Source organism: Phalacrocorax aristotelis, chromosome 1 (genome assembly GCF_949628215.1).
Source record: "Phalacrocorax aristotelis chromosome 1, bGulAri2.1, whole genome shotgun sequence".
Classification (NCBI taxonomy): Eukaryota; Metazoa; Chordata; class Aves; order Suliformes; family Phalacrocoracidae; genus Phalacrocorax; species Phalacrocorax aristotelis.
The window spans coordinates 216,295,283-216,308,543 of record NC_134276.1 but is presented as its reverse complement, the minus strand read 5'-3'; the positions used below and the strand labels follow the sequence as shown (position 1 = coordinate 216,308,543).

Below are 13,261 nucleotides of genomic sequence, written 5' to 3'. Positions count from 1 at the left end.
GAGTATAAATAGTATAAAAATTGGTATTTTCAAAGAGCAGAGTTTGGCCCTCTGTATACGAAAAAAAGTCAAAGTTTTCTAAGGTTTATTGGTTGGTAACATAGTAAACCAATGACTTCAATAAGCAATAGCTTTACCTATGCTGCGTAAGTAAAAATCTATTGTCCGTGTTATTTTTCCAAATCACAATTTAAAATCAAATTTCACCTAAGTACACCATAGAATTAGTACCCTTTGCAGACATTTCCCAATGCTTTTTCACCTCTGTGGTAGTGTTACTGTTGAAAAATAATTGCAGTATGGGAAACAAACATTTAATACTTTGCATTTTAAAATATAGGAACAAAGGTAAATGGAGAGGAATTACGACCAAGGCAGAACCTTAGTCTTATGCCTTAAACCCTTGGATTCTCAATATTGTGCAGGAGAGATGAGGGTTTTGTGGTCTCCAGCTAATGAGGAGCTGAAGATTTCTAATGGGGAATATTATTTGCATAATTAACAGGGGTTTTGCATCTTTCGCTTACTACTACAGCTAGCACTGCGCTTCTGAGAAGCACACGGTACCTTTCTCATCATCTGATATTATGGATATCAAATTGGTTTATTTAACCATTATGTCAGTTTTATTGTTAATTTTTACTAGAGAAATAAGTTAGCACTGCCAACGTGAAGTGGTTAGGAATTGCTGTTAAGTAATTTTGAACCTTATCAGCCTGGGGAGTGGTGTTTCAAGCAGTGTGGTGTTGCTGTGTATGGAGTTGGAATAAGAAAATACAAGTGGTGCTAATGAAATGACGGGAACACCTTAAAATCCTGCAGGATGCCCCCTCACGTGGAGGACGGCATGAGTTGCTGCCTTTCCGTGGCGATGGCATCCCTGCCTGGCATTTCAGAGCCAACTACCCAATATTTGCTTTAGTGGAATCCCAGGCGTGTCAGGGCATAGATATTGCACCTTGGAAGAGAAGCAAGGTATCTGAGCTCTGCTAGTGACTTATGTATCCTGGTGTACTCATCTCATTTTTGATTGTCTAGATCTGTGAAATTTTAAAATATCTTGAGGTTCTTTGGTGAAAACTGCTATGCACATTTGCTGTTACTACTGCAAATTTGTCATTTCCACTGTAGTTTGTTCATTCTTTGAAGCATACTATAAGAAATGGTATGAGATTCAACAAGGCCCAGTGCCGGGTCCTGCCCTTGGGTCACACCAACCCCAGGCAACGCTCCAGGCCTGGGGCAGAGGGGCTGGGAAGTGCCCGGCGGAGAAGGCCCTGGGGGTGCTGGCTGACAGCTGGCTGGGCATGAGCCAGCAGTGCCCAGGTGGCCAAGGAGGCCACCAGCCCCCGGGCTTGTGTCAGCACTGGTGTGGCCAGCAGGAGCCGGGCAGGGATGGGGCCCCTGTGCTCGGCCCTGGGGAGGCCCCACCTCGAATGCTGGGCTCAGGTTTGGGCCCCTGGGGACAAGAAGGGCCTTGAGGGGCTGGAGTGTGTCCAGAGAAGGGCAGCGGGGCTGGGGCAGGGTCTGGAGCACAAGTGTGCTGGGGGGCGGCTGAGGGAGCTGGGGGGGTTTAGCCTGGAGAAGAGGGGGCTGAGGGGAGCCCTTCTCGCTCTCTGCAGCTGCCTGAGAGGGGCTGGAGTGAGGGGGGGGTCGGTCTCTGCTCCCAAGTCACCAGTGATGGGACGAGAGGGAACGGCCTCAAGCTGCGTCAGGGGAGGTTTAGGTTGGAGATGAGGGAAAATGTCTTCATTGACAGAGTGGTCAGGCCCTGGCACAGGCTGCCCAGAGAGGTGGGGGAGTCTCCATCCCTGGAGGTATTTAAAAGAAGGGTAGGCGTGGTGCTTGAGGATATGGTTTAGTGGTGGGCTTGGCAGTGGTAGGTCACTGATTGGACTCAATGATCTTAACGGTCTTTTCCAATCTTAACGATTCTATGATTCTATGAAAGCAGCAAGTATGCTTTGTGGATTAGTTTCCTTAAAATGGGTCTAAATATTAAAACATTTAGTAATTCTCACCTTCCTTGCAAGTCCTTCTGTAAGTTGCCTTCTTTATTCTCCTATAGCTGGTCAGTTTTTATTCCCTTGGCTTCGTTGCTTATGCTAGCAGTTTCTTTGTTTTATATATCCAAGCTGAGTTTTTAAAATCTGTAACACAAGAGGGATATATCTCTGTACCATTTGTCAGGTAGAAAGAGTAAGTCCATGTTCTAGTAAACTGCTACGGTAGGTTTGTATTTTATGGAGCCTGGATTTGATCTGGCCTGTCAGATTCTATTTGGAGAAAAAAAGGAGTGGTTCCGAAATGTCAGTAGCATTATCTACAAAATTAATTCCTTTGCTAATTGTTTAAATAGTGCACAGGAAAAGAATTTTTGGTTAGCAAGGGGGAATTTCATTTTTTTATAAAGGCTAATTCAGTTTTAATAAATATAAAGTATAGTTTTATAAAATATAAATTTATATAAAATAGATATAAATAGAAGTGATATAAAATTATTAGATTTCAGTAATATTTCTCATTCCTAAACAATTTTAACACCAGCTGTTGCTTATAGTTTCAGAGAGAAGAAACTTTTAAGTGTTAACAACCCAAAAGTTAGCATTAACTCTTCATACAAACAAGAAAAAACTTGATAAAATGAAGGTAAAATGAACATCTAAAAAACTAAAAGCTTTGCAGGTGACAAGAACTACAGAAAGACATGATTTGTCTCTTTAAATGAAAGCATTCCATTTCTCAAAGAAAGAAACCTAAAAGAAGTCAGCAGAGCTTGGACACCAAGGTAAGGCAAAGGAGGGCATCCTTAAAAAAGAAAAAAAAAAAAGAGGTAATTTAAGTGAGCAGAATGAGGAGGATTGTGACACTTGCTAGGCTAAATCCTAAAAACCCAACCCTCCAAAAACCATCAAGTATGACGGAAAGGGTTTTAATTAACAAAAGGTATAAAAGCTAACACACACACATGCACACACGCGCGCGCATGTATGTGCACTCATAGAATCATAGAATCATGAAGGTTGGAAAAGACCTCTAGGATCAAGCCGAACCACCAACCCAACACCCCCAGGCTTCCTAAACCATGTCCCCAGGTGTCACGTCTGCAAGGTGTTTGAACCCCTCCAGGGCTGGTGACTCCCCCACCTCTCTGGGCAGCCTGTGCCAGGGCCTGACCACTCTGGCAGTGAAGACATTTTCCCTAATCTCCAACCTAAACCTCCCCTGATGCAGCTTGACGCCGTTTCCTCTCGTCCATCGCTAGTATGACAGCCACCCACTGTGGAACAGGGAACCCACCAAAGACTGCAGACCCAGGAGAAGACTGAGGAGTATGAGCAGCGTGCATAAGCGATGAGGCTGTAGCAGAAAAACAGCCTGACTCAAATTCTTGACTTGTCTCTTTAGAGGAGAGGAACTTCTGAAAGTGCCGTGCCAAAACTTTGCAGGGATCTCCTCAAACGAGGACTGAGATGTGAAGTTTCTGTAGAAAACATTAAGGGAAATCCACAGTTTTACCAATAACAGCTCTTCCAGCCTGGATGGTATTCATAAAAGCTCTGAAAGAAACTCGGAGATGATAGATGAGCTAATGATAGCTGAACTACTTATGCGCTGTGTAAGCTGTTAGGGAAAGCTCCCTTGGTACAAGTGGACTGGAAAGTGGCTGATGGGATGTCAACTTCTTCAAAAACAATTTTAGGGGAGATCCAGAGGTTTACAAGCCAGTAATTCTGATGTTTGTACCAACCAAGGTAGAAATTACAATTTAGAGTGGAATTTCCAGAGCCTGACCAAAGCCCCAGAAATCCCTCATGGTGTCAGTATGAGGATTTGTTCAACTGTTGATGCTTAATTCAGCAGAAATAAATCCAGCTGCTGTTGATTCCTTCAGATGTCATTGGCTTTGAGGAGTATTTCAGAGGTAGCCTAACTTCCCTTATCCCGCAGCATTTGAGTCTAGTCTTTAAAAAGCAATGCCGGTGAGGACTCAGTGTGCTGAGGAGCTGGTGAGGTCTTGCATCTCCTCTGGCTTCTCCCCCATCTCTGGCTGTGTGTCTCCATTGCAGTGGGGCTGATAATTGATACCGAAATGAGCTCACCTGGGAGAAGTGAATTTTTTTTTGTCTGTTTCTGCTGTCTGGCAAATAATGACAACTACCTTATTTTGAAGGGTCAGATCTTAGGTCTAAGGGATGCTTTGCTGATGAAGAATTTCTTTACCTCTTTTTCTACCCATTTCCAGCTCTGCGCTGCAGTTCACCTCCTGTTCAGTTGTGTCAGTGCAGATGATGTGGGCTGGAGCAAATGCATTACAAAGTTGTCATGGAGGCCTTTTTCAAATGGAGCTGTGCCCACAATCTGCTTTCTAGTTTGACTACAGAAATAGCTCAACTGAGGAAATTCCAAACTGCGTATGGGAGGGCAAGTTGTTGGGGGAAGAAAATGAAAACTTCTTTAAGTGGCCTAGCCACTAAAAAGAGTCTTTTTGTACCTTTCACTTACAGTCACTTTTGAGACTCGATCCTTGCAAGTATGTCTGAGTGTTGTCACCAAAGGACAAAGCACGCTGTGTGCTTGAAGTTGTGCTTGAGAACTGCCTGTAGCAGTGCAGCTGATTAAAAAAAATCTTCCATACCTTTAACATGTGTATGATACATATCATATACAAGCTGATCACCTTCTATAACCAGGTGACCCACCTACTGAGTGAGGGAAAGGCTGTGGATGTTGTCTACCAGGAGCTTAACAAAGCCTTTGACACCATCTCCCACAGCACCCTCCTAGAGAAGCTGGCGGCTCATGGCTTGGCCGGGTGGACTCTTCACTGGGTAAAACCCGGCTGGTGGCCGAGCCCAGAGAGTTGGGGTGATCGGAGCTAAATCCAGCTGGCGGCCGGTCACGAGCGGGGCTCCCCAGGGCTCAGTGTTGGGGCCAGCCTTGTTTAATGTCTTTATCCATGATCTGGGTGAGGGGATCGAGTGCGCCCTCGGTGAGTTTGCAGGTGACACCAAGTTGGACAGGAATGTCGATCTGCTGGAGGGCAGGAAGGCTCTGCAGAGGGACCTGGGCAGGCTGGATCCATGGGCCAGAGTCAACAGTATGAAATTCAACAAGGCCCAGTGCCGGGTCCTGCCCTTGGGTCACACCAACCCCAGGCAACGCTCCAGGCCTGGGGCAGAGGGGCTGGGAAGTGCCCGGCGGAGAAGGCCCTGGGGGTGCTGGCTGACAGCCGGCTGGGCATGAGCCAGCAGTGCCCAGGTGGCCAAGGAGGCCACCAGCCGCCGGGCTTGTGTCAGCACTGGCGTGGCCAGCAGGAGCCGGGCAGGGATGGGGCCCCTGTGCTCGGCCCTGGGGAGGCCCCACCTGGAATGCTGAGCTCAGGTTTGGGCCCCTCGGGACAAGAAGGGCCTTGAGGGGCTGGAGCGTGTCCAGAGAAGGGCAGCGGGGCTGGGGCAGGGTCTGGAGCACAAGTGTGCTGGGGGGCGGCTGAGGGAGCTGGGGGGGTTTAGCCTGGAGAAGAGGGGGCTGAGGGGAGCCCTTCTCGCTCTCTGCAGCTGCCTGAGAGGGGCTGGAGTGAGGGGGGGGTCGGTCTCTGCTCCCAAGTCACCAGTGATGGGACGAGAGGGAACGGCCTCAAGCTGCGTCAGGGGAGGTTTAGGTTGGAGATGAGGGAAAATGTCTTCATTGACAGAGTGGTCAGGCCCTGGCACAGGCTGCCCAGAGAGGTGGGGGAGTCTCCATCCCTGGGAGTTTTCAAACAATGTGTATACATGGCACTTCAGGGCATAGTTTAGGAGGCCTGGTGGTGTTGGGTTGGTGGTTGGACTTGACGATCCTTGAGGTCTTTCCCAGCCTTAGTGATTCCATGATTCAATGATATTTTTTCTGCCCATCTGTCTTGAAAGGGGACTTCATAATAAATTAAGTCTTTTATTTCAGTCTGTCCATAAAGAGTTTTGATATTCGTGTGGTCCTCTTTAACAAAGGTTGGTGCAGTTGAAGCCCCTGTACTTTTGGCTTCTCCAAGAGTACTTGTATTATGTTTTACACACATAGGCCGCAGACCTATCCTCCTTTGCGGTGTTTATTATTGGAGAGCTTTGCCTGCACATCTAGAAATTGTGGTTAGTTGAGTTGGGCATCATCTTGTTGACTGGCTTTAAATGTGGTAGCTTTGCCATAAATAGCTTATTGACGTTCCATCACTTGAGTCATTATGTGAGTCAGGGTGAGACGTCGAGAATATGGAGTAAAAAAAATCAATAGTTATCCAAAGTGCAGAGGACCTGTTGTATTTCCATCTCCTTATAATGACCTGGAGTTTACTGTTAACATATTTGCTTCGCTGTCTGGGCTGAAACGAGCTGTCATTAAGACCCTGTATGTTAGAAAATGGTTTTATTGAGCTGCCAGTGACATTAAAGTCTCATTTCCCTTTGAAGAGGCACAGAAACAATGTGTTCTGTTCATTTGCTGTAACCATAACATTAAAATTTGATTATTGCTATCAGTAGAAATCTGTATCCATACTAATACAATTAAATATATTTTCCGATGTATTGTTCTGGGCTTTCATTGAAGAACCTGTTAGAGAATGAAATCTGTTGTTGCTGAGGTATTTTTTTGTTGTGTAAATTATTTTCTGCACAGGAAGGTGTATTAATATATTCTGTGTTCAGAAAATCAATTTGGTAGAAGTATCCTTATATTAAAAAGCACTTTTTGCATCTTAGGTGAATGTGGTAATCAGATTATTGGATATTTTTTCCTAGCAAAAACATGTTTAAGATGTAGAATTCTTCTTCTGAGTACCGAAATCAATAGACAAAATACATTCCTAGGTACATTCGAGCTGAAGCGTGTTGAGTTATGTTAGGAGGGAATTTGACCTATTGTCATAATTGAATACGTAGTGTTAAAATAGTGTTTCACTCTTCTGTGTCTCAACTGTTTAGATGTTTTCCCTGTCACCCTTGGGTGGCTGGTCCCTACCGCTGTGTACACATGCTACGCAATGACCTTTGCTTTAGCGTTGCATTTATTTTTCCTGTCCTTAATGAATTAGCTTTGTCAAGAGGAGGTCCCCTATTTTCCATAAGCAGATTATATTCTGACCCTTCCTGCTCTTTCCTAACAGTCCTGTGCTAAACGTATTTTAAGGATGACTTCACTAGAAAATACCAGGGGGAAGAATTACTAAATGAGTTAAGGCATTACTTCTCAAGAGAAAAGAAGTCTGTTTACAAACGTGCAGTATTTATTACATACCTCATTTAGCTCATTCATCATTTTAATAGAAAAATGAATCTTTTTAGATGATTCTGAAATAATTTGAGGTAAACTACATAGCCTGAGGCAAAACATGATTGCTTACTGTAGGGAGGGCCTAGCTATTTCTGAAAAGTACAGTATGATTGGTGACTATAATTTACAATTTATGATAGTAAAAATATTAAAGGCTCATATTTGAAAATTAGATTTAAGGTTTAGAAACCACGTGGTACAAAATCAAATCTAGTGGCAGTTGTTTTGTCTCTTGTTCTTCATTTTTATGATTTAGAAAGAAGAAATTTCTCTTAAAGTCTCCTTGAGAGTGGATATTTTTGGAGATTTACTCATAAGATTTCGTTCAGGTTTATGTGCGTGGTTCTTTTTTTGCCATGCACTCTTGTTACTGCTGTTCAGAAATAGCAGTTTTGTTGCAGCAAATAGTCTTTTTGCATTAGTGCTCTTGTGATATGGGCAAAAGTAATTTGCTTGGGTTTGCTTTTTCCTGTTGTAAAAGACAGGGTAAGAGACGAGCGGAGGAAGCAGTTACTTTTGGTCCTTTAGAAGTGGGATACAATAAATAAGTCATTTACGTTTTGAAAATACAAACTCCATTCCAGTTTACGTGCTCATCTTCGTTTGAATAAACATAGTATCATGGATATGGCTTAGGTCTCTCGGGGCACACTTTTCTTCTCTCACTGACTCTCCCCCTTCTTTTCTGGTGTTTTTACTGCAGGGGTAAGGTGTTTGGGGTAGGAATCTCTCTTTCTGGGATGTTAAATAGATGATGTGAAACTCTAGGAAAAAGAATCTGGTGCTATGCAAATAGAGATTAATAATGCTTTTTTCCAGCAATGCAAGAAATGGGATTCCCCACCAAATATTTGCAAATCATGAGTGGTTTTGTTATCTGGACAGATGTATGTGCCTTGAAATGGTAAAGACCCACTTGCATGTCTAAAATTACTTTATTAATAAGAGTGAACAATTCCCCCTCTCCTTGATTTAGTTAAACAGTAAAAATAATTTCAAATAGCCTGTGGGTGATAGCACTCTCTGTGCTGTAGGATGTAATCCCAGCATGATCTCTGTCATGTGAACTGTTAAGCAAATGTTTTATTTCATCTCTGAAACTGCCATCAAGGGCCTGTGAACTAGAATAAGAAGTTGCTTACCTGTATCTCTCCTCTGGCTCCTTACGCATCCGTTTGGACATTTCAAGTACTTGTTTCAGTGGAACAACACAAATAATTTTCTCCTTCCTTCAGTTTTTCACTTGGCAACATGTTACAGACTTTTAAAATGATTTTTATTTCACATGTAATGGTTAGTTGGGTTTTTTCCTCTGCGTCAAAGTTTGACAGATGGGAAAAACACAGTAAAACCAGAAAATTTTGAAGCCAAGTAAGGTACATACGGTGAGTATTTATTCTCTTTAAATATTTCTTTTCGAATGGTGCGAGGAATGTGTTTTGTTAGTCAAACAGCATTGCTATTTTAATACTTATATAGCAAATCCCAAGATATTTGACAGAAGCAAAATTAATCACTGCGTTATCTCAGATCCAGATGAAGATCTAGTGCTTTACAAAGCCTGCCGCTCCATCAATTTGTTCTTTTGGTTGAATTCAAATTGAGTTCATTTTTATAGATTTGCTGCATAATACTCTCCTCTCCCCTCCCTCATTCATTAACCAATTTGTTCTTGCTACTCCCTTTTTATTGAATGGCTAAAAAAATTGCCATGCTATCTTTTCAAATGAATATCATCATTCCTTGTCATGCATGGGCAACAAGTAAGCATATTAATCCTTTTTACATATACCTTCCCTTCTTCCAGAGAGAAGTCCCGTTTCTGCCCTCAAGATATCATAAAAAGAATGCTTTAAATAATGCTCTTGTGAAGCTTTGAGTACAATGCTTATATAAAAATATTCCTATCCGGGCTCCTCTTGATTACTTCTGGGCCTTTGGAGCATGTATAGCCTGCCAGTTGTATGACACAGCAAAAGCCAAATCAAAGTGTTGTCAAGACCTGTCCTTGTACGTGACGTGGTACAAATACATGCAACGGATTAAAACAGATTCATTCAGCAGAAGTCTTGAAACATAATACGGACAGCCTCCTCCATTTCAACAAAACAATTTGCTGCGTCTTGAGACTCTCATTCTCACTTTCATTTAATATTTGTTTACTCTCAGGTTAGGTTAATTTTGGCTGGGTAAATATTGCCCTTGTCTCTCCTGTAGAATACTCTAGTTTATCTTCCTTCCTTTGGGTTGAATTAGAAGACTTACGACAAGAAGGGTTGTTTGGGGGTCGAGGGGGTGGAAATTAAGAGCAATTTGTTTTACTAATGACCACCTGAACAATTAATGAAAATCCTTATTTCATGGTATCTCTAGTTACCTGAGGACTCTTCACTGTGGAATGTGGGTATTTTGTTTAGGAGCATCAGCTGAAAGAAGGGGACCAAGTCATCGAAAGAGGACAGTTTGGAGATGACCTAGCCAACTATATATATATTTTTTTAAAAAAATCACTATTTATTAATAAGTCACTCTATTGATTAAAGGTCTTGATGTTGCTGTTTTGTGATACTCACTCTGTACTGTTGTAGTTTTTGCTATAATCAGGGCTCTGCCTATCCTGTTGCAAGCAAGTTTTGAGACAGCTGCTCTTCCTTTTGACGTATTGAGCTGAAAAAAAAAAAAGAGGATTTGTTGTGAGTAGCAGTAAGGTGACAACGTGGCACATACCATGTTCCTTATGGCTTAATTTTATGATTTTATTTTGTAGACATCCCTCTTATTTTTGAGTATCTTCCTTTCTCTTGGGAGCAGGTGAGAATCTGGATACAGAGTTTTGTTGACAGAGCCTGTTTAGGAGTGAGTGGGTTATGTGCTTCTTCCATCTCAGAAATCCTGGAATAATGGAAAATTTATTTTCCCTGGGAGACATGTTGTGTCTCTCTTTTCCAGGCAGTTTTGTTGTGACAGTATTTCTTGGGAATGGGAGGAGTGGAGGGGAGAGGGGGAGAGGAAGAAATCTTGAGTTTCCTTGTAAGCAAGCAGATTAACAGACTATGCTCCGCCAGCTTCTATATTCACAACTCTGCCCAACATTGGGTTATAAACTTGAGGGTAATTAAGGGTGGGAAACTGGTAGGTAAAGAGTTATTTACACGTACATTGCCTCATTTAGGAGGAGCTGATTCTCCTGGCGTTCTTGGAGAACACAAAGCGGTGGATGTCCATTGTCATCTTTGATCTATTACTTGAAGCTCTTTTACATTCAGGAGTCCCATTGCCACCCAATTTTACGTCTCTTTCCCATTTAGAAAATTATCTTCTTGATTATAAGGACAAAAGCTTTCCCCCCGCCCCCCCCCCTCCCTTGAGTGCTTATTTTGTAGTGCCCTGAATTAGGGAATGGAACCTGTACCAGTTTCCTCTACCTTGAGCGCTTCCAGCCTTAGAACCACCAAGGCAACATTAACAAAGTATTTTTCCTTATGCATTTCTGAAAGCTTAAGTCTGGTGCTGTGTTTGTGTGAGGGATAGAGAGAAAATACACTTTAGGAAAGCTCTATTAAATTCTTCAACCAAACAAAAAAGCACTTTGACTTTAACGTTGATAAGGCCAAAGCGAGTGGGAGGACCATCTACATTATCAGCATTTCCCACAGTGATGTCATGTTCTGCTTTAACCAAACCACAAACACAAGTGATGCCTGAGACATTTTTATTGGATTTGGTTTTTTTAATGCTTTTTCTGCTCCTTGTGCACTTGGACATATTCTTTCTTTATTAGTATCAAATTGGATGACTTGTGTTTCCACTGTGCGTTATTGAAGTAGTGAAAGTTCCGTGTCTCTGTAGGAGAACTAAACAATGACACTGAAATACTGTTGCGTGCCTTTTTTTTTTCCCCCAGTTCAAATGCAGTTTCTAAGATTGAAAAGCTCTGTTGCCTCTCCTTGTCTGTCAGTTCTCGGTCTTAGTTACAACGTTTGGTTAGCAAAGAGCCTGCAACAGGTAATGGATGGTGTAATAGTTGTGTTCGGGAAGAATGATTTAACCTTCACCAAAGATAACAGTTCTCGAATTTGTGTGTCACAGGTTAGAATGAAACGTGGTCAGAAAGTGCCATCTTAGACGATTACTATTGGTGTTCCCGTTGCTGTAGATTGGCTTACGTAGTGTCACAAAATATGCTGGAGGGTTTAAGTTACTAATACTTATGCTGGTAGAGTTGATGATAATCTGAATTCTAGAAAAGGTGTATTGATAGGGAGTGGTATTCTGGGAAAAAGGGAGAGAGGGGCAAATTAAAAACAACAACAAAAAATCTCAGTGTTTGATATAGTTTTAAGTTTCCGTGCCTTTTCATATCAGGGTCCCACCAGGTGTCTGGAACACGTTGAGATGCGTAAGTGTTATAGCAATAGGTGCCAGTGTATCTAAAGCAGGTTTGTACAAATCTAATTAAAAAGGATATTTCAGAGAGAGTATGAGGAAAGAAAGTGGAATGTCATGGTTAAGTCTGCGGGTTTGGCTTTTCTACATAAATGGTAAGAAATTTTTTTGCCATATCATGTATTAGTTGTACGATATATTCTGTGGCAGACGTGCCGGTGTGCGCATGGAGGAAAAAACAGTCTGCCTCCTTTTAGTTTTTTAAGGAGGGAAGAGTTTAAAGTGTAAGGGTTAATAAATTGGGAATGTTAATACACCATTTTATTTCAGTAATAAAAATTATCCTTTTGACAATACAATCCTCTGAAGACTGAGGGCTGTTTAATTTCCCTGTTCCCAAGAGGACAGGATGTCATCTCTGTCCTGCGAAGTGCAGTGGAGTTTGTAGCTGGGAGTTCAGTCTCCTTCCAAGAAATGTAGTGTTGATACCTTTTTATGGGCGATTGTATGCGTGTGCTCGTTTCTTGCTCTCTGAGGTGGTGTATTTGGGGAATCTGACATGTGGGTGGCTGCGTTGCTCCTAATTAAAAAAAATTTCAAACTTTGATTTATACAAGTAATGTAGAGAATTGAAGCCAAGCCATTTTCCTTTCAGGACGTTCCTTCCCGTTCAAAATATGCAAATTTCAACATGTAGCGTACAATTTTATTTTTTTTCCTTTAAAATGAATTTTGAAAGCAGAAATTGGTTTCAGCTGTCAAGCCTGCTGTTTAAAAAAATTTCATAGGAAGGATATGGGAGAAGTTTGTCAACATTCATTTTTGGGAAGCCATGGCAAAAGGAGGAGGTAATATGTGCTTGTCACATTCCTTCTCAGTCACTATGGCTGATGCTTATAATTTAGTTGTGAGCTTGGAAGATCCACCAGTCTGTTAGCATGGTAAGATACGGCATTGTCTTTTACATAGATGGTTGAATTCAAATCACGTTTGTAAATAAATAAATAAGTAAAAAATTTAATTACTTCTCATTTTCCTAATTATCATGCAGATAAACAGTGGGGATCGTGACATTAGGATAAGTAAGTGGCTTATGATTTTGCCTCGGAGAAAGAAACTCTTGCTGTTCCCTCTTTTCCCCCCCTTGGGCTATGCAGCAGTAATAAATGAGCAAGTCCAGAGTACTTTATGATAGATAGTTAATGGTGCTGTGCCTGAGCCAACAGGCTTGTTTCTGCAGCAGCTGTCACGATTCATAGTCATTAGCATACCTTTAATGGTTGCTTTTCAAAATAACTTCTACTAGGGCATTTAGCATCCAGGGAGGAAAAAAGCCATGACATTGAAAAAGGAGTTCTAGGTGTAGGTGAATGTTTTTGGTCAAGTGTAGTGTTGGAGTGTGTAGGCACGAAGGGTGTAAGAGTGAATTGAAATTCAGTAGTTCTGGAGGTGAATACATGTTGGCTTTCAAAGTCCATTTGTGACCACATGTCTATCTTTAAGCTGGTGAATAACCCAACAAAGAGCCTTCCACACCGTTGTTTGGGTGGCTCTTGCATTTAGAGCA

General features: G+C 42.1%; 1 protein-coding gene across 2 annotated transcripts in view; it reads left to right on the top strand.

The window, feature by feature from the left end:
• The window catches only part of CHCHD3 (coiled-coil-helix-coiled-coil-helix domain containing 3), a 165,526-nt gene that overhangs the window by 56,537 nt on the left and 95,728 nt on the right, over positions 1-13,261 (top strand). The window lies entirely within an intron of this gene.